Source organism: Scleropages formosus, unplaced genomic scaffold (genome assembly GCF_900964775.1).
Source record: "Scleropages formosus unplaced genomic scaffold, fSclFor1.1, whole genome shotgun sequence".
Lineage (NCBI taxonomy): Eukaryota > Metazoa > Chordata > Actinopteri > Osteoglossiformes > Osteoglossidae > Scleropages > Scleropages formosus.
The window spans coordinates 22,075-37,430 of NW_021641034.1; the positions used below are offsets into that span (position 1 = coordinate 22,075).

Consider the following 15,356-nt stretch of genomic DNA (forward strand, 5'->3'; position numbering starts at 1 on the left):
ATTTGACTAACCGCTCAAAGCACTTCATGATAAGTGATGCGAGCGCTGCAGGGCGGCAGTCATTTGAGCAGCTGAGTCTCCACGAGCATCCCTGCAGAGCACGGAGGCCAGTGGCTGGGCTCGTCCAGAGGTGGACCTCTCGCACCCTAAGTGAGAATCGTACCCCTAGACCACCAAGCATCCCTCGAGGTCACTTTTTGACCCACCTCGTGTTACTTTTCCAGAGCCCCGCATTTTCCAAACTGTACTTCTTCTTGGCCCGTTTGCTGGGCGGAGACGCTGGAAAGTGACACGGTCTGCCCCCTCATTCAGGATCCCTCAGGTACCGACCTTGTGGCGCAACGGTAGCGCGTCTGACTCCAGATCAGAAGGCTGCGTGTTCAAATCACGTCGAGGTCAGGCCTGGCATTTTGGCGACCCTCCGATGTGCACTCTCGAGCTAGGTCACAGAGTGACACAGAGCGCTTTAACACAAGCATGAGGCAAGAAGAACAGTTGCAAACAAAGAAGACAGTCGACTAATGGCTACCATAATGCAGCCCTTTTATAGAGCTATGAGTATCCCTACTGGCCACCAGGGAAAGGAGCAAAAACTCCCAACTGAAAGTTGAGGGAGAAAAAGAAAACCTCTCGGGGTGCACAGGCCAGTGGCTGCCCATCGCTCCTGGGCATTCTAGTTTAAGTAACAATTGTAAGCCAGTTTAACAAGCAATAATGATATTGGTGCTAAATGGTGTCTTGGATCCCCAGCTAAGCATGGAACGCCTCGTTCATCATGGCAGTTGGTCAACATCCTCAGTCAGCATGGGATTCGTCTGTCACCAACGGTCAGCCTCCTCAAGTCTTACGTAGCGAGGCAACGCTCAACAGGAAGAGAGAAGAGAGTTAGTAAGTTGTTACTTAACTTAATTTATTATGCATTTTCATAATGGTGGTAAAAAACAAGCAAGGCAAGTGGAATTACATTTCGAGGTGGAATGCCTGAGTGAGCATGTCAGTCTTTAATTGGGATTTGAAAACAGAAACAGACGGGGCAATTCTCGCAGCAGCATTTTGTACCAGCTGCAGCCTGGATACAGTCTGGTATGGACGACCCGACAATAAAGCAGTGCCAAAGTCCAGCCTGCTTGAGACAAAAGCATGAACCATCAGACCCAATGATACAGCTGGTGTTGCCGGCATCAACCCTTTCCCTTCCTGGTGGACACAGGGGCGACGAGATCCACTCTTAGAAGACAGGAGGTGCCGGGGTTCCTGCAAATGGAAACCGGATCTGCCTCATGGGAGCATCAGGAATAACACAAAGCCTCAAAAAAACAGACCCACTGCGCGTGGGAGTGACAGAAGACATTGCTGTGACTAACCGTTCGGTTCTCCTTAGTAACCGCTGTCCGGTGAAGCTGCTGGGCCGCGACCTGCTTGCGAAGCTCGGGGCAACTGTCACCGTGACCGAAGAAGGTGGCAACATCGCATCTCCAGTATTGGGACTGTTGTCTCTGCAGGTGTTATCGCAGTACACCGCTTGGCTGCTGGATGATGACGCGCTGCGGTGAGGTAAGGGTGCCTCCCAACTTGACACAGCCCACACGGTTGCACTGCACAGCACGCTTCTTTGCCAAAGAAACCGTAGAGTATCGAAACTCAGAATGGAAAGATTTGGGCATTTAAGGTTGAAGGCATCGACTCACCTGTAAACACCATAGCAGTGCGGTACCAGAATAATCTCCTGTTACAAGATGACAACGAGGAAGACCATATGCAAGCATGTCGTGTGAATGTTTCATGCTCAAAGGCGGAAATGTGGTGTGAGAAATTGTTCGTTCAAGTGTGGTGTGAAAATATGTTCAAGTAGTCAATATTTTCAAGTGCTTAATATGTTCTAAAGTGATGTAAGAGTTAAGACGTCCAGAAAATATATGCTGTCTGTTTAACACAATGGAGAAACGTTGATAGGGAAAACAAAACACAAAGAAATTTGAACCCTTAGGATGCATCCCGGCAGACTTCTAAAACAGGGACAAACTGTTTGGAGGGACGTAGAAGACCGGCAAATAGAGAGCTTTGCCTTACGGCTCATCTCCCCCGTTCACCACTACAGTCCAATACAGCAACCGCTCCCACCTCACTTGTGAATAAGACTCCAAGATGCTTAAACTCCTCCACCTGGAGCAAATTTTCTCCCCTCACCTGAATGAGGGGGGCAACACAACCTTTTTCCATGAGAGAAGCATGGATTCAACCTTAAAGGGGCTGATCTTCATAACAACCACATCCATATCAACATATCTACTCCATAACCTTTTTGGTTCACTGGTTTTCTTTTTTTACCCCCTCCACCAGACGCTAAGGAGACTACTACCAACACATCCTTTCCACCCCAGATGGGACTCGAACCCACAATCCCTGGCTTAGAAAGCCAGTGCCTTATCCATTAGGCCACTGGGGCTAAACTTAGCAGAATGGCTAAAGGAAGTGTAAATGAAGAGGAACACCACAGTAACGCTTGGTTCTTACATTTTTCAGTAATGCCTTTCAGTTTAACTGTGAAGCCAGAACACACTAAAAACTCCCAAGTGTTGTTCCAACAACAAGGTGTCGCCTGCCTTATGACACTGTGGCAAACGGATGTGTACTTAAGAAGAAAGGAATTATATCATGCGGGCATATGAACTAGAAATGGATAACAGAGTGTTAATTGAACCGCGAGCGACTTTGCATCGTCATGGCAATACAGAAACGCGGATGTGTCTTGCGGAAGAAATTCGACATGACTCAAACAACGGACCCAAGATAGGAGAGAGTATCTTACTTTGTCTCTCCCCAGCTGGAGAGAGAGTCCCTCGTCCCCTGTGCTGGACTCAAGGGAGTCTCCCCGAGCATCCAAAGCACACTCCTTACATACGTCTAGAGGCGCATGCTAAGTGCACGCACGCGCGCACACACACACACAAATAGTCTTAACCGCTTGCCTCATACAGGGTTGCAGGGAGCCAGAGCCTAACCCAGCAACTGAGGGCATAAGGGGACACACTCAGAACAGGACACCAGTCCATCGTAAGGCACCCCAAGCAGGACTCAAACCCCAGATCCACTGGAAAACAGGACCTGGTCCAATCCCCACTGTGCCACTGCACCACTGCGCCACTGTGCCACTGCACTAGTGCACCCCCCTCTCATGCTAAGCATATGGTGGCATTTCTCATTGGCTTTCTCTCTGCATGATCAGCGCGTGCTCAGCTCGTGTTTGCTTCGAATTTGTTACTTACTTATCTGGTACGTTCCCTACAGGCTAGAGTGAGCTATGCACATTAACCTTATTTATTTTCTTGTTTTTTCGCTACCAGCCAGTGTCTGGTTAGTGTCTGAGTTGGGGGCGCAGTTTCGGTACATTCCTGCTTCTTGCGCAGCGGGCTTTCTGCAGCAGTCATGGAACAAATCAGTTGCACAAAACTGCACAATTTTCTTTTTTTTTTTTTTTTTTTCTTTTTTTTTAATATAAAGTGGAGGGAACTGTTTGGTGGGGCGTGAGGGGTATGTGGGGTTTTGGGAGGGATGGAGTACTGGTGGCGTGGTTGGTTTGTGTCCAGCCCCCCTTGATTTTGGCACAAGGGGTTGAACATCTTTCCCTGTGTATTATTGCATGTTGGTTCTAGGTGACTAGTGACTGCTGTGAGCAGGGCAGCTGGCGGCATGGGAAAGATCATGTGACAGCAAGGAGAGACTGCTGGCAGGAGGGAACAGACCCCACTAGGGGCTGACATGGGCTAGCAACCTGTGTCAGCAGCATCTTGTGCTTTTGTGTAGCAGGAGGCGCGCCCTGTTTAAGCTACAGACACACAAATGTTTTCAATACCCCAAGAGTCAGTGAGAGCAGGGGTGGAAGACGACTCATCGGCGGATATAACGGCTTTAGACCTTGACGTGAACTTGACGGGGGGGAAAGCATGAACACAACCACGCCAAGTAGGGGTGGATCGGTGCTGCAGGTGTGTATTTGTGGCTGGAGGAAGGTGACTTCAGTGAGAGGCCTAAGAATTCATCAAGGCAAGAAGAAGTGTTTAGGGGGACGAGGCAGGGGCCCCGCATTGATCGCCACGACCTACGGAGTGGTCCAGATAAGTCAGGTGAAGTCCAGGGGCAGGTTGCACACCAAAGACCACAGGACATCAATACCTCTGTCTTAGAGGAGACAAGACCAAAGATGGATGCACAAGGCAGCATCGATCATGGAGAGGATGCGGGGCAGATGATACCAAGATGAGAACAAAAACCTAAGGTGAGATGGCCAGGCGCCACTGACTGTAAGGAGTGGACCTCTAAAAACAATGACTTGAGAGGGATTTTAAATGGCCTGAAGGGTACGGCTGAGTCTAAGATAAACCAACTGGGTGAGATTATATACGACTATGGGAAGAAGAGGTTTGAGGTGTTCGAGAAGAAGCGTAAGGGTGAGCAGAGCATGTTAAGGTCAAGACGGCAGATGGAAATTGAGAGGTTGATTCAGGAAAGAAGAGACTTAAAAAAGCTTTGGAAACGAGCAGATGAGGAAGGTAGAAGTGGCATTAATATTTTGCAGGAAGAATTGAAACGTAGATTGGTAGTGTTGAGGAGAGCGGAAAAGCTTAGATTGAGGAGGAAGAAGAAGGAGCAAGCTATGGTGGCAATTTTTAAGGACCCATTGAAATTTGTGAAGTCCTTGCTTGAGCAAGAGAAGTCTGGTTGTTTAAATGTTCAAAGGAGGGAGTTGGAGAGCTGTCTGCTGGAAATGCACACCGATGGTGAAAGTGAGAGGGTTTTTAAAGTCCTTAATGGGTTTATAAAGGTGCCCGGATGTTTTAAAGTTTTTGTGGAAGCAGATGGTGGTCGTATGGAAAAAAGGTATCATTCCAAAAGAATGGCGGCGAGCAGGAGGGGTGTTTATACCCACAACGAGAAAGATGAGGTAGAAATAGGGCAATTCAGGCCAATGTGCCTTCTTAATGTTGAAGGGAAAATATTTTTTAGTGTTGTGGCGCAGAGGTTGCCTGCATATTTGTTGGCCAGCAACTTAATTGACACATCTGTGCAGAAAGCAGGAATTGTGGGTTTTTCAGGCTGTTTAGAGCATTTTTGTATGATCTGGCACCAGATAAAGGAGGCCAAGATGGAAGGTGAAGACCTCCACGTGATTTTTTTGGACTTGGCGAACGCCTTTGGTTCAGTGCTGCATGTTTTGTTGTGGAGGGCATTTGTTTTTTTTTTTAAAGTCCCAGAGTGTATTACGAGACTGGTTAAGGTGTATTTTGAAGACATCCAGTTTTATTTTTGTACCAAACAATACACCGCAACTTGGCAGCGGGTTGGGGATTGGCATAATGGCCGGATGCACAATCTCGCCTCTGGCTTTTACCATGGCTATGGAGGTGATAATAAGGGCGTCGAGATGGGTGGTTGGGGATATGAGGCTGAAGGATGGTTCTCGCCTTCCGCCAATCAGAGCGTATATGGACGATATGACTGTGCTTACTACTACTGTCCCATGTACTCGTCGCTTATTAATGAAGTTCAATGGAAATCAAAAGTTGGCCGGACTGAAAATTAAACCTAGCAAAGTGTAGGAGCTTGTCAATAGTTAAAGGAAAGTTATCGCAGGAGAATTTCCAGATCGATGGAGAAAAGGTTCCGTCAGTGGCTGAAAGGCCAATTAAAAGCTTGGGTCGATGGTATGATTCCTCACTCAGCGACAGGGAGCAGGTTAAAAGATTAAGGGAGAATGTAGTGCAGGCAATTAATAGGATTGATTAATCTTTTTTACCAGGGAAGCACCGCTTGCCTCATACAGGGTTGCAGGGAGCGTCGGCACGGTGCTTCTTGGGGAGAGGTGAAAGAATCCAGGCTGGTGGCGGAGCAGGTGAGAGCTCCTGTGATGAGCGCTCTGTGGGTTGCAGCTCCCGTGGAGCCAAGACAACACAGCCTTCTGCTTTTTGCTACACAGCGCTGTGGTGAAGCAAACACCACGTTTGAATACAAGCATGCTCATAAGTGTATTTGGTACCAGAGCTCCTTGGGCCAAAGGCCAACGATCAACTTTGTAGTCGTTTCATCTGGCTTGAGGAAAACATGTTCTGGAAAACTTGGGTGAAGAGAGGTGCTGAGCTGTCAACCCATCACCGTCTGGTGGTGAGCTGGATCAGACGGCAGGGAAAACTGACAGACAGATCCGGTAGGCCCAAGCGCATAGTGAGGGCGTGCTGGGAACAAGCGTCAGAGGAGCCTGTCCGGAATGATTTTAACTCCCACCTTCGTGAGAACTCCTCCCATGTCCCGGAGGAGGTAGGAGACATGGAGTCTGAATGAAAATTTGATTTTAAAAGCTTTGCTATGCCTACATGCTTCTGTAATAGAACGTTTAAGAATGTTTAACTGCTCAATAGCCTATGCAAGAAAGCGGCACATTCCAGGCTATAGTTTGCTCTCTGTATGTCCCCTTTTGTGCCAGCCTGTTCCCATGAGATATCAGAGAAATGTGGCTTACGCAGACTCACGTAAAGCCCAGAGGATGTGTGTAACTGTTTCACGTAAGAAAGGAGATCAACTGGTGACAGTGGACGTGTGTGATGAGAGATTGAGGGGCACAGTGACACGCCTGGAATGTTCAAAAAATAACATGTATTCTGCCTATACTTACAAAAATCTGCCCTAGAATATGTATAAATATCTGCTTGCCTGGCTGCTCTGGTGTGACTCTGCGCACACGAATACATAAGGTTTTCTGCAACTCAAGTGACCGAGTGATCTATCTGTATGACAATTCTCATTTTTCCTACCACAGTTCTGGGGGCTCGTCCGGGATCACGACCTTCTGCCGGGACCGACCCGTGTGCCGCGAGGAACCCGACTAAGGGGGCAACCCTCCTAGGTCTAGGGGACCTGCTGGTGACCGAGCCCGAGCAAAAGTTAGGGCTGGCCCGTCCTGCGGTGCACCGATCGACTCGGACAGAATACGTGACACAGCTGCAGGTAGAATAGAATAGAATATACTTTATTGTCCCATTTATGGGAAATTTGTCTTGGACAACCATGACACGGCCAGTGCGCAACGTTGGACTCACATAAAACAATACATATCATATCATACATTAAAATAAGAATAAATAAAACAACAATCAAAAGATATGAAAAGTCTACTGAATCCCAATCTAAATCTCAGTTTTGGAATTCTCTATTCAAAAACTTAACCTCAGATGGCACAAAAGAATTTTCACAACAATTTGATTTACACATCAAAATCCTAAATCGTCTCCCTGAGGGTAACATGTTGAAATTCTCATGTAAAATATGTGTGTCATTAGCAGCAATTTTTTGTTTCGCTTCTTTTAAAATAGATACCTCGTACAACTCCTGCATGCGTCGTTTCTCTTCCCACCCTTTAATTTTCAGAGCAGTATGTACTAGTCGTGCAAGTTTCGATTTTGATTGGACAGTCAAGTTTCCATGCCATGCTGTAATACCATATCTTAGCAAGCTCTCAAAAACAGACTGGTAAAACAGAAACAAAATCTTCTGGTTAACCCCAAATACTTTTAACCTTCGCAAAAAATGTAGTCTCTGCTGAAGTTTTCGAACACAGACTGTTTATGTGAGAAGACCAGCATAACAAATTATCTATATAAACAAACAACCAAGTATTTATATGAAGAAACCTGTTCAGTAATATTACCATGTATTATTACAGGTCTATGATCCCCCACAGATCTGGGGTCAAAGATCATTTCAACAGTCTTCATTTCATTTAAAATCGAGCAATTATCGTCACACCACCCCACAAACCTGGCAACATCAGAAAAGTACTGTTATCCTGACTAGTTAAACACTCATTAGTGTATAATGTAAATAAAAATGGGTGAGCTAACACAACCTTGCGGGGCCCCCATACTGGTAGTCTTCACCTCAGAATAAGAATTGTTGACCGTAACTTGTTGTGTTCAATTTGTTAGAAACGAATGAAACCACTTAATGCAAAAGGGATTCACTTTTAACTCTGTCAGCTTCCTAATTAGTAGCTGGGGTTGAAGTGTGTTAAAAGCCAAACTAAAATCTATAAAAAGTAAACGTGCAAATGCGTGCGTATCTTCTAAATGCCTATTCACCAAATGAGCGATACAATTAATGGCGTCCTCGGTGCCCCGCCCAGCCTTAAAGATGAACTGAAACGGGTCAAGGGATAATTCAATCTCATCCTTTAGAACAGTTACAACAAGTCTTTCAAAACATTTCATAACATTTGAAGTCAAAGTCACAGGTCTAAAATCACAGTTCTCAACTGGGCAATTTTTCTTGGGAACCGGCGTAATTCTAGTTTTTTCCACAAAGATGGATTGGTATGCGAGTCAAATGATTTCTGGAAAATAGGGCAGAATGCTGGAGGAAGTTCACTGGCACAAGTTTTCAGCAAAAAACCAGAAATTCCATCAGGACCTGTGGATTTCTTGGCTCGTATGCCTCTAAATAGCAAACTAACTGCGTGTGGAGCTACCTCTAATCTCTGATCTGAATTACACATGATAGAGTCCTGATCTACCATTCACACCGAAGGTGACTCAAACCTAAGAAAATAGTCATTTCAGCCATCTGCTCTTTGTTGGTCATCGCTAGTCATGAGCCTTTTTCGGGGGATTCCGTATTGGTTACTACTTTTATAGCAACCCAAAGTTTTTTGGAGTCCCCTGAATTAAAATTTTGTTCTACAGTTTGCTCTGTGTTTTTTCCTTGTCCCCTTCAACAACGCATTTAATTCCTTTTGGACTAATTTTAATTCCATTCTATCTTGAGTGATGAAAGCCAACCTCTTCCTGTTTAAAGACTCCTTGACCTCCCTTGTTATATAACTTTTGTTCTTAGGAAATACAGTTACAGCTTTCTTCTCAGCAACTGTGTCCTTCCAAACGTTAATGTAGTCTCTTATTGTCTCTGTGGCATCCAAAATATCAATTTCATGAAACAGGAACACACAGGCCCGGGTTGCAGAAACGGTGCTTCTCATGCCAGGAAAGACGGCACGAGGAGTAAGTGAGAGGTTCGCGACTATTCGTCCAACAAACCCAAAACTGTGGAATAGTCTGCCAGTTAACCTCTGTGAGAAGAGCGCTCTATAAACATAAATTGAATTGAACTGATGTGGGGCACCAGGTCGGAGCGGTCAATAGACCAGTTCCTTCACCGCTCGTCCCCCCTTCATCCTAGGCGCTGTGACTGAATGTCGCCACCACCGACACCGTGGTCAAAACAGCACGGAAGCGCCTGTCCTCTCTCCGTAGGCTGAACAAGTTTGGCATGCCATCCCGGATCCGGGGCTAATTTCTACAGGCGTACAGCCGAGAGCATCCCGACCGGCTGCATCACTGCCTGGTATGGGAGCTGCTCGGCCCAGCATTGTGAGGAACCGCAGAGGGCGGTGAAGTCGGCACAGCTCATCGGTGGCTCTGAGCTTCCAAACATCCGGGACATCTACGCAGCCAGATGCCTGAAGAAGGCCTGGGCTATCCTCAAGGAGCCCAGTCATCCTGGTCACGCACCGTTTTCTCTCCTGCCGTCCGCTAAATATTGCCAAAACATCAAATCAAAATCAAACAGACTGCGGGATAGCGTCTATCTCCAGGCTGTTAGACGCCCGAACAGTCGAGCGGCATCCGAATGCAGCAACTCATCCGGTTTTCGTTAAGTAGTTTCACTTCATAGTTATTGGTGTTACCAGATTTCTGTTGCGCTGCAAATTGAAAACGTTATTTGTAATCTTGAGGTATGTTGTTCCTTTTATTTTTTTTTTTAAAAATCACCCTACCACACGCACTCAAAGACATTTCATCGCAGCAACCACTGCTGCATGCTCTATTGTTGTGCATTTGGTGACTAAACCTTTGACCGATTGATTGATTGATTGACTTGCACCACCTGTGCTTAGGTGTCGGGGAAGGCCGCTTTGTCTCCCGGGCGCCTGAAGGTAGTGCACCCCACCGACGCTGGTGTTTCTCCAGCGAAGGCTCTGAACGTCGAGGGAGCACGAAAGAAGAACCTGTGTGGCCTGGAGGTCGGAGATTCGAGTCGTTCCGCTATGCGCGCCGTCTTCCCTCGACCGGACGGCAGGCCGCAAGCGCTACTGGACGTTGCTGGGAAGAGGAAGAAACCCCTGCCGAGGGGCGTCACTGCGCCGTCTCCATTGTAGAGTGGCTCTGTCGACTGGCGCAAAGCGGTACGCTTCATTTAAAAATCTCAAAGGCATTTGGTAAGAATCTCAAGCTGGGTACAAATGCAACGGATGATGCAGTTCCCGACACCAGGCCGAGGAAGGAGGGGCCGAGAGAGTCGGGGGCTCGTTGGTCTAGGGGTATGATTCTCGCTTCGGGTGCGAGAGGTCCCGGGTTCAAATCCCGGACGAGCCCGCCCAGCTCCCTGCTTGGCTGTGTCAGTTGAGCTCTCGAAAGTGTACTGGCAGCAAGAGTGTTGCGGGAAGGTTCAGCATGGGCCAAGGGGCTTGCAGGAAGGCTCTTGCTGAGGAGGGGAAAGATCCCTGGTAGAGCAGGCCAGGCTGGTCCTCCTGTATGTGTGTGGAAGCAGTGCCTTCTTCCTGGCACCTCAGGAGTCAACCAGCTGCTCCCTCCATGCAGGAGGAAGCTTTAAGGCTTGTTCTGATGCTGCTTTCCAGCATGTCAGAAGGTGGCAAGATGGATTCTGGAGCTGCATTTTGCTTGTGCTCCTCCTGAATTTGCACACTTAAGCTTGCTTGCACTTCCACAGGAGTGCTGGTAGCAGTGGTGTTCCTGCCTGGCTCAGTCAGTAGTGTGCAAGAGTCTTAAGCTGAGGGTCATGGGCTCAAGCCACGGTCTGGGAAACTGTTTTTCATTAAAGGTGCCTGGGGGAGGTTCTCTTTTGCAGTGTGAGCCCTGCAACCTGGCGTGGGAAGAAATGCGGCTTTCCCTCTTCGACAACAAACGCCTCGTGAAATTTGCAGGGTTCCTTCGCAAGCCGACGAAATCCACGGGGGACGCAAACTGTCCCCATCTACATGAGGAAGGCTCGCATGGCGTCAGCGCTTTCCTGGCTCTGATCAAGGGTTATGCAGCTGCTGACAATAGCACCAGTTGCTGGGCCTGTACTCATGTGCCAAAATCAGTGTCATCTGGACTACCACTCATGCCTTTACCCCTAGGGTTTTGTGGATGGAGCCGTTTCCCGAACCTTTACCCCACAGCAGCTTTGCATCGCGGTGTCCTGTTACACGGCACCGGTGACTTCTGGAAAAGTGTATGAGCAATTCGTACACTCATAGCCACTCCGCGTGAGGCCTCTAACAGTAAAATATTTAGTGTGAGCCAACCGGGTAATCCTGTCTCCTTGGGATACTATCGCGACTTTTCCACGCCGAATTTGACTAAAGACAAATTACACCCTTACGTGACTCTTAGAGCCAACCTGAATGGAACGATCTGTGTCGTCAGAAGTCAGCCTGGCTCTGTCACACGTGTGGGTAGTTCTAAATGCACCTACATGGCCAGGCAAACAAGCCCTGATAGTTCGCAACAGCTTCTTCCAATGTCCAGCGGTACGCAGGAAAATACCTTTAGTGTTACCTTCACGGTGACTTATTTTACCAAACGGTACTTTCTGGGTGTGTGGTAAATGCGCCTAGCCATGGCTTCCAAAGAATCAGTCCGGAGGTTCCTGTTATTTGTCCTATGTAGTGCCCCACGTTCGAAAGTTGTCCCAACCTCCGTGGCGTCCAGATTCTCGTCTCCTCCGCTATCGGAGAAATAGTCCCCCCTTGGTGAAAACTGGACTTTCTGAAACGGGAGAGATATTTTCTGGTATTGTTCCCAACGCGTGGTATCGGTAAAGCTGCTCGGCAGACGCTCTATTCAGCACAAGCATCAGAAGAAATAGCCAACGGTACGACTGAGAGCCTTAAGGACATTAATGCTGTTGCTATGCAAAGGCGAATGGCAGTAGATTATCCTCTGGCCGCAGAAGGAGCAACATGTGCTGTTGTAGCGTGTAGTGTGGTTCACCCATAGTGTGTGAGTGTATTCCACTGATGTATGGATGAGTGACCCATTGTAAGTAGTGTATCTAGCGGTGCGAGTCACCTTGGTGAATAAGGTGTGTGGGCTGATGACACTACATAGAGTTCCTTGGAAGTCGCTTTGGAGAAATAGCGTGTGCTAAATGAATAAACGTTAACGTCGGATCAGAATGTTGCACGTATGTCCCGGGCAATTCCGAGCGTATAAACTCGTTGGCGGGTAACGTTATGGAAGTTGGTTCTCAGTTTCGTGATTTTAAGAACGGTGACGAACTCTGGGACTGGCTAGGAATAAGCAGCTGGTGGGGTGGTCTATTGAAACTCTCTTATTATGAATACTTCTTGCTATTTTATCCGTCTTCCTGTTATTGATGTGTTGTTTGTCGTGTGTTAAGGCTGCTATTGCTGAAACAACGTTCACGACTACAGCAATGGCACAGGGGATAAACGACGAATATGATTGTGCCCTAATACCCGACCGGGACGAGCTAGGCGAGAAAGCTCGTGAACTTGAACCTCGTGAAGAAGAATCTGAGTCAGAAGAGTGAGCACCTCCAGAAGGCTCAACGGCAAGATCTGGCGTCCCAGACCCACCCCCCTCCATGCCCGCAGTGCCATCCCGGTGACTCCATCCACCAAAAGACCTCCCACCCCAGCCACACATTGACCACCAACACACCAACCAACACACCACATCAGCATGTGGAAGTGACAACAAAACTCGAACCATTTGATGTTCACATAGGCGAGTACTCCCCACTCAGGTGTGCTTCCCCCAAACACCCTGCTGCCTCCACAACCACTGACTGGATCTTTCTGCTACCTCTGGCAAGCTTTTAATCGCTGCTCTTAACGACTGACCCCTGAAACCAAAATCCAACAGTAGCGACGTGGTTGATTTTGCAACAAACCCTCTTGCACCAATCTCCACCGGTCTAATAACGCACTGCCAGCCTCGCTCCCTCACCTCACCAGCCAACTCAGTGTACTTCAGTTTCTTCCTCTCAAAGGCATCTTCTAATGCATCTTCGAAGGGCATCGTTAATTCAATGAAGCACGCTATCCGTGCGCCCTCGGAGTACAGGACAATATCGGGTCTCAAGGCCGTGACCGCAATGCACTGCGGCATCTGCAGCTGTTTTCCCACGTCCGCTACCAACTTCCAGTCTCGCACGTCACCCCACTTAAAACACGTACCGCCGCGTCCACTCGCGTGGCATGCAACGCTCTCCCCCTCCCGCACAAAAGAAATTACCTTATTTCTCCCGCAACACGGGAGTGGATTGACTTCAACCCGCTTGTTCTCCAACAAGCATGCCAAGGATTTTAGCACTTCATTATGCCTCCAAGTATATCTTCCCTGAGATAAACTAACCTTACATGCAGACAAAATATGCCTCAAAGAGGCTATACCACCACACAAGCTGCAAGTCGGCTCCGTACCTACCCAGCGATTAAGATTCTGTGGAGTAGGGAGAACATCGTAGGTGGCTCCGATGAGAAACTTAATACGACCGGCGTCCATCGCCCACAGATCACGCCAGCTGATCTTCCGTTTCTCCACATGCTCCCAAGCCAAACATCGCCCTTGCACACCATGTGGCGTCGCAGTTACCCGCCTCGCCTCCTCTTCCTGTTCGCGGATAAAACCAATCACCATCTTTCCCCTCTCCGGCAACTTAGCTTTACTCCGCAACTTCATTCGATCGCCGGCACCAAGCCCCGCCCTACCTACCTGCACCTGACCGACCACATCTCTGTGCTCAAGCGCTGTCTGTGCATGCGCAACAGCTTCCCGTGGATCCCACTTACATCCTGTTTTTAAACTTACAGGAATCGATCTCACCACTGGGTCTCTTGTGCTTGACAATGTTAATTCCAAGCCAACCTTGGCACACTTGAATTCTTCCACAAGACTAGTCAGCGGTAATTCCAAGACCCTCTCCTAATAGCTTTGTTCATAAGCCTTTCCAGTCTTTCAACCCCTGACATAGAAACCTCGTATATAGTTAGCGGCCATCTAATACGAGGCAACAAACCAAACTGCAGGCACCAAACCTTCAGCTTCCCTGGTAAAAAAGATTAATCAATCCTATTAATTGCCTGCACTACATTCTCCCTTAATCTTTTAACCTGCTCCCTGTCGCTGAGTGAGGAATCATACCATCGACCCAAGCTTTTAATTGGCCTTTCAGCCACTGACGGAACCTTTTCTCCATCGATCTGGAAATTCTCCTGCGATAACTTTCCTTTAGCTATTGACAAGCTCCTACACTTTGCTAGGTTTAATTTTCAGTCCGGCCAACTTTTGATTTCCATTGAACTTCATTAATAAGCGACGAGTACATGGGACAGTAGTAGTAAGCACAGTCATATCGTCCATATACGCTCTGATTGGCGGAAGGCGAGAACCATCCTTCAGCCTCATATCCCCAACCACCCATCTCGACGCCCTTATTATCACCTCCATAGCCATGGTAAAAGCCAGAGGCGAGATTGTGCATCCGGCCATTATGTCAATCCCCAACCCGCTGCCAAGTTGCGGTGTATTGTTTGGTACAAAAATAAAACTGGATGTCTTCAAAATACAGCTTAACCAGTCTCGTAATACACTCTGGGACTTTAAAAAAAAAACAAATGCCCTCCACAACAAAACATGCAGCACTGAACCAAAGGCGTTCGCCAAGTCCAAAAAAATCACGTGGAGGTCTTCACCTTCCATCTTGGCCTCCTTTATCTGGTGCCAGATCATACAAAAATGCTCTAAACAGCCTGAAAAACCCGCAATTCCTGCTTTCTGCACAGATGTGTCAATTAAGTTGCTGGCCAACAAATATGCAGGCAACCTCTGCGCCACAACACTAAAAAATATTTTCCCTTCAACATTAAGAAGGCACATTGGCCTGAATTGCCCTATTTCTACCTCATCTTTCTCGTTGTGGGTATAAACACCCCTCCTGCTCGCCGCCATTCTTTTGGAATGATACCTTTTTTCCATACGACCACCATCTGCTTCCACAAAAACTTTAAAACATCCGGGCACCTTTATAAACCCATTAAGGAACCCCATTGGGTCCTGGTGCAGATTCTGCCCTCGCACGCCGCACCACCTCTTGTACTTCTTTCAACCTTGGAGGACACATGTCCGTTTGTGCCACGATCTCCCCTAATGGAGGAATATCTGCAGGTACTTTAAAAACCCTCTCACTTTCACCATCGGTGTGCATTTCCAGCAGACAGCTCTCCAACTCCCTCCTTTGAACATTTAAACAACCAGACTTCTCTTGCTCAAGCAAGGACT

At 47.8% G+C, this 15,356-nt stretch overlaps 3 non-coding genes across 3 annotated transcripts; 2 read left to right on the forward strand and 1 right to left on the reverse strand.

Moving 5' to 3' along the window:
- The first annotated feature begins 327 nt into the window (after nucleotides 1–327).
- On the forward strand, nucleotides 328–399 carry trnaw-cca (transfer RNA tryptophan (anticodon CCA)). Its single transcript has one exon. It is a non-coding gene; the product is annotated as a tRNA-Trp (tRNA).
- A 1,974-nt stretch (nucleotides 400–2,373) lies between these two features.
- On the reverse strand, nucleotides 2,374–2,446 carry trnar-ucu (transfer RNA arginine (anticodon UCU)). Its single transcript has one exon. It is a non-coding gene; the product is annotated as a tRNA-Arg (tRNA).
- Nucleotides 2,447–10,346: 7,900 nt separating this feature from the next.
- Nucleotides 10,347–10,418, forward strand: trnap-cgg (transfer RNA proline (anticodon CGG)). The gene has a single exon. It is a non-coding gene; the product is annotated as a tRNA-Pro (tRNA).
- Nucleotides 10,419–15,356: the final 4,938 nt, after the last annotated feature.